The sequence below is a fragment of the Ovis canadensis genome, chromosome 3, assembly GCF_042477335.2.
Source record: "Ovis canadensis isolate MfBH-ARS-UI-01 breed Bighorn chromosome 3, ARS-UI_OviCan_v2, whole genome shotgun sequence".
NCBI classification, from domain to species: domain Eukaryota; kingdom Metazoa; phylum Chordata; class Mammalia; order Artiodactyla; family Bovidae; genus Ovis; species Ovis canadensis.
The window spans coordinates 676384-687104 of record NC_091247.1 but is presented as its reverse complement, the minus strand read 5'-3'; the positions used below and the strand labels follow the sequence as shown (position 1 = coordinate 687104).

The window sequence follows — 10721 nt, the reverse complement described above, 5'->3', positions numbered from 1 at the left end:
TTTTAATGTTTCTTTCTGGTTATTTATTTGCTCCATAGTTAGGGGTTTAGCAGTAGGATCCTAAGAAGATTGATTTTAAAGGGGCAGGTTTCCACAGCGGAGGGGAGAGGACGAAACTAAGAGGGTGGGGGTCAGATACAAAGGGGCGGAGTCTGAGACAAAGGGGTGGAGTCTGAGACAAAGGGGTGGAGTCTGAGACAAAGAGGTGGAGTCTGAGACAAAGGGGCGGAGTCTGAGAAGAAGGAAATGAAGACGACACAAGAGGGCGCCAGAGACAAACCCGCTGGGGGAGGAGGGTCTCAAGGAGTCCGAGGCGTCGGAAACTTTTCTTCTTTCCAAGTGTTTCAGCTGCTCAGGCAATTTAGAAATGTTACCTTGCAAACAAGCAATTAAGACTTTTGCGCACGTTTGGAAATTTCCAGGTACCAATGAAAATAAATATCCCATTCCTTTTGTTTAATTTTAGAACCACAGCGCTCCAATTGAATCTTAAGAAAAATGAGTTTGGGAAGGTCAGAAGTTCCCTGGAATGGCCATCTTAACTCCAGATTACTTTTAGTTTGTTTGGCCCACTTTATAAAAAATGAACATGTTGCGGGGGGAGAGCCTGTCAGGGTCCAAGCTTTTAAACATGGACCTGCCAGAACCCCTGAGGGAAGGCTGCCCTCAGAGAGACTGGATGCCCAGGATCCTTTTCCCTAAGTTCTGGAAGCCCAAGAAAGTTGCTGGAGTCCTAGACCAGATTCCAAAAGGAGTAAGACAAATCACTGGATTCCAGTTAGCTCATCCCCCAAATAATGTCACTACTGCACTATCCAGAAGACAGCCCAGTCCTCACCAAGGATGGTGCCTTGACCCAGAAAGGATGAAGCCTCCCCATGAGAGGACAAAGCCGTTCCAGAGCCCGAACAAGTCAGAGAGCTCAAGACGCAGACAGAGTGGAGAGTGGAGTCCAGGATGAGACCCAGGGGAGTGATGAGCATGAGGAGCTCGCTCAGCTCCAAGGTCCATAGTCTCCTGGGGCTCACCTCCTTCAGATCCCACTTCTGACACCATGTAGATCAACCTTGATAAGTGATAGCCAGTCACTTTACCAGCAAAGGCAAGTCTATTTGAAAACAGCAGAGGAGTTGCAATTCAGGGTATAAGAAGTGTCAGACCAAAGGCAAACCCAGAGAACAGGACGGGGAGCTCGACTTCACGGGGAGCAGGGCGGGTTGGCAGGGGCCGTGACAACCGAGGGGCCATCTGGAGGCGTGGCAGAGCAACTTCCCCGGCCGGGGACAGAGCCCGCGCCCTCGGCACTGCAGAGCCTGAGCAGAGCACAGCGTGCAGGGCCTTAACCGCTGCGCCTCCAGGGAAGTTCTCAGATTCTTTGAAAAGCCTTTTAGGATTTGATCAGAATTGCATTGACTCTACAAATCAATTTGGGAAATAACGATCCCTTTACACTATTTGGCACTTATTAAGGCCTGATTGAATGTCTTTCAGTAGAGTCTCTAATTTGCTGAAGACAGGCCTTGCTCATTTTTGCTTGACTTATTCTCAGAAATAATACATCTTTGATTGGTATTGTTGTGTAACATAATACACATCAAGAAACGTGTGTGAAGCGAAGTGTGTGCCGACTGGGCAGCCCAGTGCCCAGGACCCAGTGCCCAGGACCCAGTGCCCAGGACCCAGTGCCCAGGACCCAGTGCTCCGCCGGCCATGGCTCAGGCTCAGTCATTGGTGGGGAAGCTAAGATCCCGCAAAACCATACAGTGTGGCCAAAAATGGAATAAAATAAAGCTTTGCTGTAAAGCAAACTCTCGTGTGCTCACCACCCAGGTCAGGAAATAGGACAGAGGCTCCTGGGCCTGCTGGCCTCCCCTCTACTCACTGACACGCCCCACACCCTCTCCCACCCTGCTCTGTAACGCCCACCTCTCAGGATGATCACCACCTCGTTTCTGCGTGCTTCAGCCCCTAAGTTCACAGCCTCAATCAGTCCGGTTGAGCTTCTATTTTATGCTGTAGTTTTCTTGTCTGTTTATTAAAAAATAAAAAATAAAAACAGTTTGAATGCGGTATCATTTCCATACCACAAAATTTACCCATTTTAAGTGGAAAATTAATTGATTTTTAACAATAAAATGGGCAAGACTAGAGATCTCTTCAAGAAAATTAGAGATACCAAGGGAATAGTTCATGCCACGATGGCTACAATGAAGGACGGAAATGGTCTGGACCTGACAGAAGCAGAAGATGCTAAAGAAGAGGGGGCAAGAATACACAGAAAAACTGTACAAAAAAGATCTTCACGACCCTGATAACCACAGTGGTGTGATCACTCCCCTAGAGCCAGACACCCTGGAGTGTGAAGTCAAGGGGGCCTTAGGAAGCATCACTGCAAAGTTAGGGGAGGAGATGGGATTCCAGTTGAGCTGTTTCATAAATCATAAAAGACGATACTGTGAAAGTGCTGCACTCAATATGCCAGCAAATTTGGAAAACTCAGCAGTGGCCACAGGACTGGAAAAGGTCAGTTTTCATTCCAATCCCAAAGAAAGCCAATGCCAAAGAATGCTCAAACTACCGCACAATTGCACTCATCTCACACGCTAGTAAAGTAATGCTCAAAATTCTCCAAGCCAGGCTTCAAAAGTACATGAACTAAGAACTTTCAGGTATTCAAGCTGGATTTAGAAAAGGCAGAGGAACCAGAGATCTAATTGCCAACATCCGCTGGATCATGGACAAAGCAAGAGACTTCCAGAAACACATCTATTTCTGCTTTATTGACTATGCTAAAACCTTTGACTGTGTGGATCACAATAAACTGGAAAATTCTTAAAGACATGGGAATACCAGACCACCTTCCCTGCCTCCTGAGAAACCTGCATGCAGGTCAAGAAGCAACAGTTAGAACTGGACACGGAACAACAGACTGGTTCCAAATAGGAAAAGGAGTACGTCAAGGCTGTATGTTGTCACCCTGCTCATTTAACTTATATGCAGAGTACATCATGAGAAACGCTGGGCTGGATGAAGCACAAGCTGGAATCAAGATTGCTGGGAGAAATATCAATAACCTCAGATATGCAGATGACACCACACTTATGGCAGAAAGTGAAGAACTAAAGAGCCTCTTGATGAAGGTGAAACAGGACAGTGAAAAAGCTGGCTTAAACTCAATATTCAGAAAACTAAGATCATGGCATCCAGGCCTGTTTTCACGGCAAATAGATGGGGAAACAGTGGAAACAGTGAGATATTTTATTATCTTGGGCTCCAAAATCACTGCAGATGGTGACTGCAGCCATGAAATGAAAAGACGCTTACTCCTTGGAAGGAAAGTTATGACCAACCTAGACAGCATATTAAAAAGCAGAGACATTCCTTTGCCAACAAAGGTCCATCTAGTCAAAGCTATGGTTTTTCCAGTAGTCATGTATGGATGTGAGAGTTGGACCATAAAGAAAGCTGAGCACCAAGGAATTGATGCTTTCAAACTGTGGTGCTGGAAAAGACTCTTGAGAGTCCCTTGGACTGCAAGGAGATCCAACCAGTCCATCCTAAAGGAAATCAGTCCTGAATATTCATTGGAAGGACTGATGCTGAAGCTGAAGCTGCAATACTCTGGCCACCTGATGCGAAGAACTGACTCATAGAAAAGATCCTGATGCTGGGAGAGATTGAAGGCAGGAGGAGAAGGGGATGACAGAGGATGAGATAAGCTTGGTTAGCAGCACCAGCTAGACGGACATGAGTTTGAGCAAGCTCCGGGAGATGGTGGACCCCAAGGAAGCCTGGCGAGCTGCAGTCTTGGCATCAAAGAGTCGGACACGACTAGCGCCTGAACAGAAGGAACTGGCTCTTGGTGAGTGTGCAGAATTGTGCAAATATCACTGCGATTCAGGCGTAGAACGTTTCCGTCATCCAGAAAGAGCTGTCCTGCTCATTTTCCACGAGTCCCTGTCTCCACCTGTTTCTCTGAAAACCACTCATCCTCGTCTGTTTCTATAGGCTGCCCTTTTGAAAACGCATTTCATGCAAATGGAATCTTCTGTGTTTTTTTGTCTGATTTCTTTCACTTAGCACGTTTTTTGAGGTTCCACCTAGCCCTAGGACATATTGGCAGATGGTGTCTTTCTTTCTGTTGCTAAATAGGATTCCATTAAATGGATCAAAGGCACTTCCTTTACTCACTCACCATTTAACAGACATTGGCACTGTTTCCATTCTTTGGCTTTTATGCATAAATGGTGCAACGAACAGTAGCCAAAAATTCCTTTGTGTGGACATGTGTTTTCATTTATCTTGAACCAATATCAAGGAGTGGAATTGCTGAGTCATATAAATTTTTGTGGGTGTAATTTTTGAAGAAACTTCCTAACTGCTTTCCAGAGTGACTGCCGTTTCCCATTCCACCAGCAGTGTGTGAGGGTGACGGTTTCTCTGAATCCTTGCCAAAGCTTGCTACTGCCAGTCTTTTTTATTACAGTGATACTAGTGTGTGGTTTCAATTTGCATCCCTAATAACCAGCGGTGCTGAGCATCTTTCCATGTCCTTATCAGCCGTTTCTATTATTTGAGTTGTTTGCCTCACTATTGAGTTGCAAGAGGTCTTTATATAGTTTAGCTGTCTCTTTACCAGCTACATAATTTGTAAATATTTTCTCTCAGTTTTTAAAATAATTTAAGTGTTTTGTTTTTTAGGTTTTTATTGAAATATAGTTGATTTACAATGTTGTGTTAGTTCCAGATGGAAAGCAAAGTGATTCAATATATGTATATTCTTTTTTAAAATTCTCTCCCATTAAAGGTTATTACAAGATACTGGGTAGTGCCCTTAAAAATGTCTTTTGGAGTACAGAAGTTTTTAATTTTTATAAAGTGATATTTATTAATTTGTTTCTATGTTGGATCATGCCTTTGTTGTTGTAGCTAAGTCTTTGCTTAATCCAGGATCATAAAGATTTGCCATGTTTTATTCCATGTGGCTTTATGGTTTTAGCTCTTACATTTAGGTCTGTGAATCAATTCTGTACTAATTTTTGTATAAACTGTGAGGTGAGTAATCCAAGTCTATGCCCCGACCTCTAATGGTGAAGAAGCTGAAGTTGAACAGTTATATGAAGACCTACAAGACCTTCTGGAACTAACGCTCCAGAAAGATGTCCTTTTCATTAAAGGGGCCTGGAGTGCAAAAGCAGGAAGTCAAGAGATACTGAGAGTAACAGGCAAACTTGACCTTGGAATACAGAATGAAGCAGGGCAAAGGCTAACAGAGTTTTGCCAAGAGAACACACTGGTCACAGCAAACACCCTCTTTGAACAGCACAAGAGATGAGTCTACGCATGGACATCACCAGATGGCCAACACCGAAATCAGACTGATTATGTTCTTTGCAGCCAAAGACGGAGAAGCTCTGTACAGTCAGCAAAAACAAGACCAGGAGCTGACTTTGGCTCAGATCATGAACTCCTTATTGCCAAATTCAGACTTAAACTGAAGAAAGCAGGGAAAACCACTAGACCATTCAGGTATGACCTAAATCAAATCCATTATGATTATACAGTGGAAGTAAGAAATAGATTCAAGGGATTAGATCTGATAGACAGAGTGCCCGATGAACTGTGCAGGAGTTTAGTGATGTACAGGAGGCAGGGATCAAGACCATCCTCACGAAAGAAATGCAGAAGGGCAAAATGGTTGAGGAGGCCTTTACAAACAGCTGAGAAAAGAAGAGAAGTGAAAGCCAAAGGAGAAAAGGAAAGATAAGCATCTGAATGCAGAGTTCCAAAGAATAGCAAGAAGAGATAAGAAAGCCTTCCTCAGCGATCAATGCAAAGAAACAGAGGAAAACAATAGAATGGGAAAGACTAGAGATCTCTTCAAAAAAATTAGAGATACCAAGGGAACATTTCATGCAAAGATGGGCACAATAAAGGACAGAAATGGTATGGACCTAACAGAAGCAAAAGATATTACGAAGTGGTGGCAAGAATACACAGAAGAACTGTACAAAAAAGATCTTCATGACCCAGATAACCACAATGGTGTGATCACTCACCTACAGCCAGACATCCATGAGTATGAAGTCAAGTGGCCCTTAGGAAGCATCACTACGAACAAAGCTAGTGGAGGTGATGGAATTCCAGTTGAGCTATTTCAAATCCTAAAAGATGATGCTGTGAAAGTGCTGCACTCAATATGCCAGCAAATTTGGAAAACTCAGCAGTGGCCACAGGACTGGAAAGGGTCAGTTTTCATTCCAATCCCAAAGAAAGGCAATGCCAAAGAATGCTCAAACTACCGCACAATTGCACTCATCTCACACACTAGCAAAGTCATGCTCAAAATTCTCCAAGCCAGGCTTCAAGAGTACATGAACCATGAACTTCCAAATGTTCAAGCTGGATTTAGAAAAGGCAGAAGAACCAGAGATCAAATTGCCAACATCCACTGGATCATGGAAAAGGCAAGAGAGTTCCAGAAAAACATCTATTTCTGCTTTATTGACTACACCAAGGCCTTTGACTATGTGGATCACAACAAACTGTGGAAAATTCTTCAAGAGATGGGAATACCAGACCACCTGACCTGCCTTTTGAGAAATCTGTATGCAGGTCAGGAAGCAACAGTTAGAACTGGACACGGAACAACAGACTGCTTCCAAACAGGGAAAGGAGTACATCAAGGCTGTATATTGTCACCCTGCTTATTTAACTTATATGCAGATTATGTCACGAGAAATGCTAGGCTGGATGAAGCACAAGCTGGAATTAAGATTGCTGGGAGAAATATCAATAACCTCAGATACACAGATGACACCACCCTCACGGCAGAAAGCAGAGAAGAACTAAAGAGCCTCTTGATGAAAGTGAAAGAAGAGAGTGAAAAAGTTGGCTTAAACCTCAACATTCAGAAAACTAAGGTCATGGCATCTGGTCCCATCACTTCATGGCAAACAGATGGGGAAACAGTGGAAACAGTGGCTGACTTTATTTTGGGGGGCTCCAAAATCACTGCAGATGGTGATTGCAGCCATGAAATTAAAAGACACTTACTCCTTGGAAGAAAAGCTATGGCCAACCTAGATAGCTTATTAAAAAGCAGAGACATTCCTTTGCCAACAAAAGTCTGTCTAGTCAAACCTATGGTTTTTCCAGTAGTCATGTATGGATGTGAGAGTTGGACTGTGAAGAAAGCCGAGCACTGGAGAATTGATGCTTTTGAACTGTGGTGTTGGAGAAGACTCTTGAGAGTCCCTTGGACTGCAAGGAGATCCAACCAGTCCATCCTAAAGGAAAACAGTCCTGAATATTCATTGGAAGGACTGATGCTGAAGCTGAAACTCCAATACTTTAATCACCTGATGTGAAGAACTGACTCATTTGTAAAGGCCCTGATGCTGGGAAAGATTGAAGGCAGGAGGAGAAGGGGACAACAGAGGATGAAATGGTTGGATGCCATCACTGATTCGATGGACAAGAGTTTGAGCAAGCTCCAGGAGTTGGTGATGGACTGGGAGGCCTGGCACACCTCAGTCCATGGGGTTGCAAAGAGTCGGACACGACTGAGCGACTGAACTGAACTGAACTGTGAGGTGAGTCTAAATTAATCTTTTTCCCTGTTGATATCCAATTTTCCGCACCATTCTTTGAAAAGAGTATGCTTTCCTCATCGAGTTCTCTTGACACCTGTGTCACTTACGGTTCAACCAGAGAAAGAGAGACAGGGGGGGATGTGCGTTAAGGAATTAGTTTCTAGGAATCGGCAAGATGGCCATCTAGGCAAGTTAAAAAGACTTAGAGCAGGTGCTGGAAATGGCAGGCTGAACCTCTGGCATGAGTTATCCATGGAGAGAATTTCTTATTCTTCAGGGAAGCCTCAGCTGTTCTCTTGGGGGCTTTTAAAGAACTGAGTTGGACCCATTCCAACCCACTCCAGTATTCTTGCCTGGGAAATCCTACGGACCAAGAAGCCTGGTGGGTACAGTCCATGGAGGTCACAGGTGAGTCAGACACGACTGGGCGACTAAACAGTAACAGGTCATGTAGGACCCTTTGCTTTACCTGGAATCAACGGATTATGGACTTTATAGCAACACCTATGGTATATTTTGACTGAATAACTGGAGGTTGTAGCCCAAGCAAGCTGACAAAACTGTGCCTCCTGGGACACCTGGTGGTCTAGTGGTTACGGCTGCACACGCCCCTTGCAGGGGGCGTGGGCTGGACCCCTGCTCTGGGAAGAAGGGTTGGCACACCAAACGGTGTGGCGCCCCCACCAGAAAAATAAACAGAAACGGAAACCAGACTGTCAGGATACGTTCGTAAAAAGTTAATTGGCCGTTAATGTACAGATTTGGTTTTGGAATTTCAGTTCTTTTCCATTGATCTGTATGTCTGACCTTATGCCAGAAGACACTTGTTTGATTCTTTAAGTTTGTGGTCAGTTTTCCAGTTGGGAGATGTGAGTCCTCCCACTGTGCTCTTCCTTTTCAAGATTTTTGTTGTTGTTGCTGTTGTTCTGGGTCCTTTGCCTTTCTCTGTAATTTTAAGGTTGTGTGTGCTAAGTCACTTCTGTCGTGTCTGACTCTGCAACTCTATGGAGTATAACCTGCCAGGCTCCTCTGTCCACGGGATTCTCCAGGCAAAAATACTGGAGTGGGTTGCCGTGCTCTCCTCCAGGGGATCTTCCCCACCCAGGGATCAAGCCCAGGCCTCTCATGTCTCTTGCATTGGCAGGCGGGTTCTTTATCACTAGCGCCACTGGAGAAGCCCAGTTTTAAGGTCAGCTTGTCAATTTCTGGGCATCCCTAGTGGCTTAGCTGGTAAAGAATCTGTCTGCAGTGCAGGAGACCTGGGTTCGATCCCTGGGTTGGGAAGATCCCCTGGCCAAGGGAACGGCTATCTGCTCCAGTGTTCTGGCCTGGAGAACTATAGTCCATGGGGTCGCAAAGAATCGGACACGTTGAGTGACTTTCACTTCGCTTGTCAATTTCTGGGGAAATGAAAAAAAGTTTCCAGGTCTTGATGGAAATCACAGTGAGGCTAGAGATCAGGTTGGGGATAACGGCCCTCTCTTGTCTTTTCTTTTCTGGGGCCGCTTTGGGTCTTAGTCGCGGCAGGCGAGACCTGCGTTGTGTTATGTAGGGCCTTCCATCCTGGCTCACGGGTTCTCCAGCTGAAGCACGCGGGCTTAGCTGCCCCAGAGCACGTGGACTCCTCCCCAGCCAGGAACTGAACTTGTGTCCCTGCATCGGCAGGCGGGTTCTTAGCCACTGGACCACGAAGGATGTCCCTCTCGGTATGTTTTGGATAGCAGGGTTTTTCTAATAACAGTTCTTTATCTGTTGATATCTCTGCTGATATTCTCTGTCTGTGGCTCGTCTTTTTATTATCTGCACAGTGTTTTTCCCAGAACAGAAGGTGTTAATTTTAATGAAGTAATGAGTTTATCAATTCTTTCTTTCATGGATTGTGCCTTTGGTTTTGTATATCAAAAGTCATCGCCCAACTAAAGGTCATCTAGATTTCCTCCTGTGTTACCTGGAAGAAGTTTTGTAGTTTTGCGTTTTACCTTGGGGTCTGATCCACTATCAGTTACTTTTTATGAAGGGTGCGTTTTAGGTCTAGATTACCTTTTTTTTTCATGGGGATGTCCAGTCGTTCTTGACAGAATCTTGTGGATTTTTCATTTCAATTTGTCTTTTATCTCCAGATTCCCATTTACTTTCTTTTGTCTTTGAATCACTTATTACAAAGAAATATTATTTTCAGTCTTGAAAGTTTTAGAACCAAAGCATCTTCTCTTACTGAAGAAATGTTTGCAAACAGTGAAAAATGATGGAAGTCCACAAAAGCATTTTGAAGATCCAGGGGCGAAGCCTCAGACTTGCTCCGGAAGCGTCAGTGGCTGAGATGAAGGGTCGCACAGGGACGTTTTCTTTAGAATGCCGAGCTGGGAGTCAGTTCTTGCTGCACAAGGATCAATCAAAGCCAAAACGATGGAGCCCGCAGTGGAAGCTGCGGACACACCTGGGTCTTTCCGGTGTGAAGCTCTGCACACAAACCCTGACTGCCGGCGAAGACGGCAGCCGCAGGGAGGGCTGGGGTCCCCTGGAGCCTCGACGGACGAACTGCAGCCATCGGCGCAGCTGCAGTACTCAGAGCCTCCAGAAGGGGTCAGTACAGCTCGGGAGAGAAGCGCCCGCAGCCAGATTCCTCCGCGCTCAAAGCTGTGCAGCTTCAGCTGTAGGTGAACACGCGCCCCCCGCGTGCTGCTCTGGGGCTCGTCCGTGACCTTCGGCAGCGTTTCTGCTACACGATGTGCCAGAGGAGCGGGAGGGAGACTAGCCCAGCGCCTGGTGACTGTCCGGGGGTGTGAACTGGTGGTCTCCACCCTCTCGCCTTTGGAGGCTACTGGGTGGCTATAGGGTTCCTCAGTTTTTTTCTAGAAGTGATGGGATTATGCACCCACAGGAGCATTGTGGGGATACGTTTTCCGGAATGTGCAAAATGCATAGAGTTTTTCTCGAAATGAGCGTCTCCTTTTGCAGGTCTTGAAATAACCCACAGTCACTGAGGGCAAGTCTGGCGACCCATTTGGAATTCAAGTTGTCCAGTTATGGGGCTGACGTCCAGGTGGGTCTTGAAGTGGTTCCAGGTCTGGGGCTTCGGCCTCACTGGGGTCTGCCCAAGGTGTCAGAAGCGGGAGCGCCGTCTGC

At 45.6% G+C, this 10721-nt stretch overlaps 1 long non-coding RNA gene across 1 annotated transcript; it reads right to left on the bottom strand.

Annotated features, from left to right (window-relative positions):
* LOC138435254 (uncharacterized) lies at positions 1-10056 on the bottom strand. The gene is made up of 3 exons (XR_011255017.1): positions 9636-10056; positions 1927-2028; positions 1-1108 (listed from the first exon to the last, which is right to left on the bottom strand). It is a non-coding gene; the product is annotated as an uncharacterized lncRNA (long non-coding RNA).
* Positions 10057-10721: the final 665 nt, after the last annotated feature.